At 40.5% G+C, this 4,775-nt stretch overlaps 1 non-coding gene across 1 annotated transcript; it reads right to left on the reverse strand.

Moving 5' to 3' along the window:
• Window positions 1–4,376: 4,376 nt before the first annotated feature.
• On the reverse strand, window positions 4,377–4,448 carry trnae-cuc. Its single transcript has one exon. It is a non-coding gene; the product is annotated as a tRNA-Glu (tRNA).
• Between the last annotated feature and the right edge of the window lie 327 nt (window positions 4,449–4,775).

A 4,775-nucleotide genomic window follows, 5' to 3' on the forward strand; every position in this document is an offset into this window, starting at 1 on the left:
TGCTATTCACTGAATGGTTGGTGGTTCAGGCCCACACTGGGAAGATCCTCTTCTGTAAGAAATATATTCTTCTACAATTCTTTCCTCTCACTGGAAACTATGTCATGGACGACTTCAGAGCTGCTGGTCCTTATGTAATGTTTCCACTTCCTGTGTTTTTTAACCGACATAGTGCTGGAACATTAGTTAAAATTTCCAAAACACTCGTCGCAGGACATGTGGGAACAACATTCATGTCCTTCTCTCGCTCCCATATTCTTTATGCCTCTCTGCCTTTTTGTTTGTTTGTTTCTCTCTCTCTCTTCTCTCTCTCTCTCTCTCTCTCTCTCTCTATGTCTCTCTCCCTGTTTGTCTTTCCCTCTCTATCGCACACTTTCTGACTCTCCTCACAAGGATCCAGGAAATGGACACTGGGAATTGTCCAGTCCTCACATCTCCTGTGGCCTCACTCTGTCCAAGGATCCTTGCGTTTGACACAACGCCTTATCACAATTTCGAGACATGTCTATTTGAAGGGATTTTTAGCCCTGAGATATTAAATTGAAAGCTGGTTCCTACTTACTGTTGATAAACAGAGTCGGTTGGGTGGATTAATGGAATTTTCCTAAGATTTTGCCTATCTGAGAATTAAACCCGTGTCCTCTCCCTAGCGAGGCGTGCGCGCTTGCCAATATGTTACATGATTCCATAATAGTAGGCTGGTGTAGTTACTGTGTGTGCGTTGCATTCCCCAAAGCAGCGTCGTACAGTGACTATGTGTGTTAAACTGCAAAGAGGGGCCTAGTTTAGAGACTATATGTGTTGGACTGCCCAAAGGAGCCCAGTGTACTGTCTATACAGCTATACTGCCCACAAGAGGTCAGTGTAGTGACTGTGTGTTAGACTGCCCAAAGGAGATCAATGTAGTATCTGTATCTGTTACACCGCCCAGAAGAGGCCAATGTAAAGACTGTGTGTTAAACTGGCCACAGGAAATCAATGTAGTGACTGTGTACGCATACTGCCCACAACAAGATAGTGCCCACAGCAGGTTAGTGCAGTGACTGTGGGTTTTGTACTGCCCAAGGGAGATTAGTGTAGAAACTGCTCATGTGTTGCACTGCCCATTGGAGGCAAGTGTATTGATTGTGTGTGCCATACTGCCCACAAGAGGCTAGTGCTGTAGATGTGTGTTAAGCTTCCCCATTCTCACGTACTCACCATCAGTCTCTCCTGGAGCTCGACATCTAACCCTCCAACTCTATTGCCTTGTGTGAAATGCAAGTTGTTGCTGTTGAAAAATATAAAGGTTGGCCACTGTTTCACTGTGATTGGCAAACTCCAAACTGATCATCATTGTAAACAGGAGAATATATTAGGTGCAATAAATTGTTTCATCCTGTCACTGTTTTCACTTTATTGTATTCTGTTCGCTAATATTTCAACAACTTGAGATCAAACGGGACCAACCCCTACACGTCCAAGTTACCCCATTGGCTTCAACAAGACAGTAACAACGGAATTCGCTTGAGTCGCAGGAAAAATGTTTTGTCATAGAATAATAGTACCATACAGCACAGAATGATGCCATTCGTCCCACCATGTCTGCGCCGGCTCCGAAAAGAGCAATCCAACTTAATCCCGCTTTCCCGCTTTCTCTCCGTAGCCCTGTAGTCTTGTCCTCCCGAAATAACCAAAACCTTCCCTTTGAAAAGTTATTATTGAATCGGCTTTCACTTGCCTTTCAGGTAATATATTGCAGAACCGAACAACTCGTTGGGTGATAATTTCCCTACAATAGTTGGCACATCCTACCTCTAACCTTTTGTCACTTGTGTACAGGGTGGAATTAAAGTACATGCTTCAATGTGACTCCTCGTTATTATTGTAGTCAGTATCCGCCTCCTGTCACGCGGGAGATCGGGGTTCAATTCAATTTAGTGCTTGTTACCAAATTAAACCACGTTGTCATTGTTTTGTGTCAATCAGAAAATATTGAGGGTAAAACGTTCTTTTGACCCAAGTGTCTTTTCTCCCAGAAACTACACAATCCATACCTTTTGCCACATATTCAGCGAAGCGTTTTTAGAAAACTCGAAGTTGTCATGAAACACTGTTTCAAATGAAACAATTATTAATATTCAAACGCACAATAGACTGTTTGAATAATATTCTATGCCTAATGCAATGTTTATTCCAAGTGATTTCGTAGAAGCTGGAGGTTAGCAGAGACACACACTCTCGATTAAGTTTGATTTCCATTCATTATCACAAACACAGTCCTAGAGATATAGGATTCAGGGATTCAGGCATTCCGTAAATAGGGTGACCAAAAAGTCGTGATAACTTTTCTATTATGTGGAATGAAAATGTTCATCGTTTGTTTAATACATATTAATGGGTTAGCCACACCAACAATGCTGTCACTTTACATATGAATGGATATGGCTTTGTCTAACACTGTATGTACAATTTTCCAAAAAACAGCTACTTTTTGTGGTTGGTTAATATCACCGTTTATGTCGTCAAGTCGCGTTGAATAGTTGTATAATAGTCCCTATTGCACCGATGACAATAGCAATATTTGTTTTACATTACCACCTATGTCCGCATTGAACTCTTAGATCGATATATTTCCAGATTTTCTCCATCTCCTTATTTTTCGTATGGTAATTATTTGGGATATTTACAGCAAATCACACTGTATGTCAATTCTAATTACTTATTCATGTTGATATCTGGTATGCAACAGCTGATTGACCTGACTGCATGTAGTTTAATGTATCTGTATCAAATGCAAGGACTATTATATTATAATTGTAAACCACAGATTGCTGTAAATTTGCTTAATTGTATCACATTCCCTGACTGATGTTAATACGAGTTGAATTTTACGTCAATATCAAATTGTTTACGAATTGTCTGGTGAATATGTTTAGCTACGTTGTTAAGTTTGATCAAATAGTCTGTTGCTTATTATTATTGTTACGATAACAATGATCATGGTGTTGAAAATAATAACATATCCATGTACGAACGAACACAAGCAATAAAACCAGCAACCTTGATAGGGAAGATTAGTATCAGTGTTAGAAGGTTAGTAAATTTGAACACGGTTCGTAGTCGATTGAAGAATCGCTTTTCTGGGCTCATAATCCCTTCAATAATATAAATAATAAAAGCAGTGGTAGTAATAAATTGGTCACGTTGATCCACAAATGTTTGTGGGCTGCTGTTGCTGCTACTACCAGCTGCATTTCAGCCACAAAACAGCCAGTAAAATCACTTTACTCTACATTGTGGAGTCCTGTAGCTCAGTGGTTAGAGCACTCGCTTTGCAAGCGAGAGACCTGAGTTCAATTCCAGGCAGGTCAGGGCCAAACCTTGGGCAAATTTCCTTTCTCCGCACAGAGCCCTAATAATAATCCCTCCAAAACAAAACAATAATAAATTGGTCATTTTCAAACTACGACTGTTTGTGGGGCATTGCTGTGCGCAATTGGCTGCCGCGTTTGCCCACAAAAAATAAACAGTCAGTTGACTTCACAGTGTGTTCTGTGAAGCGTTTTGGGACGTCCTCCCGACGTGAAAAGCGCTATATCAAATGCAAGGATTATTATTATTATTATTCCGTGAAGCGTCCTTGAGAGATATTGAAGACATGATAAGGCGCTATCACAAACTCCAGCTTAAATATTATTATTGTTGTTGTCAGCAGCACTGCAGCTAATGTAACATAATGGGCCGCAATTAAAATTATGGCCCGTACGGTGATTGAACCCGCGACCTTGGCGTTATTAGCACCGCGCTCTCACCCACTGAGCTAACGGCCTGACTTACTGAGTGAGTCACTGGAAGCTCTGATTACTGATATACGGTAAGAAAACTTGTGACTGACATATTATGGTGCATTTTCCGCACAACAGACAGATACGTTATTCAATTAATTCAACCGATCTGCTGCTGCAACATAACTTTGAGGCAGTGGCATAATCTCCCGGACACCCACTTGCTCAGGAGAAATTTTATACCGAGCAGTTCAGTTGAAGTGCGGTAACAAATCAAATTTTAACTGAACTAATTTGTTCTGAAACCAATTCCGGATATTATATGTGATTACTGTCCTGATTTGTGTCTTTAATAAAGGAAACGATTATCGGCTGTTTTGATTTGAATAAAACAGATCATTTCCCCCAAAAATATACAGTCAACTTACTTTAAACTATATTGTGTGAAGAGTTTTTAGACGTCTCGAAGACGCTATATGGGGCTATATCAAATGCAAGTATTATTATTATTATTGGTGCTGTGAAGCGCAGCTGCGATTGCAGGACATATCTGCTTGTTTTTGTACACAGGCAAATGTCGGTACCAATCGAAAAAGCGAAATGAAATGCTTCCCTGACCGGGAATCGAACCCGGGCCGCGGCGGTGAGAGCGCCGAATCCTAACCACTAGACCATCAGGGAACATACTGGAAAGCAATAATCCTCGCACATTAAAAAAAAGAGATCCAAAAGAAATTTGAGGCGTTGTTGAAACGCACGCAGAGAATCCAGGGACTGAGCAACTTTCATTGCTTCTCGTCATCAACAAAAGAACAACAACAGCAAAATTACATGTATAGGGCGCCTTTCACGTCTGGAGGACATCCCAAAGCTCATTTTCTCATGAGAAAAAGACAATCATTGGGGAATGTTGAAACGCGTTTTTTAAAATAATTTATAGGGACGAGAAGAAGAGAAATATGAAATTATTAAGAGTAGGAAATGTAGCTTTTGGTAGAGAAATATTGA

This window comes from Callorhinchus milii, unplaced genomic scaffold (genome assembly GCF_018977255.1).
Source record: "Callorhinchus milii isolate IMCB2004 unplaced genomic scaffold, IMCB_Cmil_1.0 Scaffold866, whole genome shotgun sequence".
NCBI lineage: Eukaryota > Metazoa > Chordata > Chondrichthyes > Chimaeriformes > Callorhinchidae > Callorhinchus > Callorhinchus milii.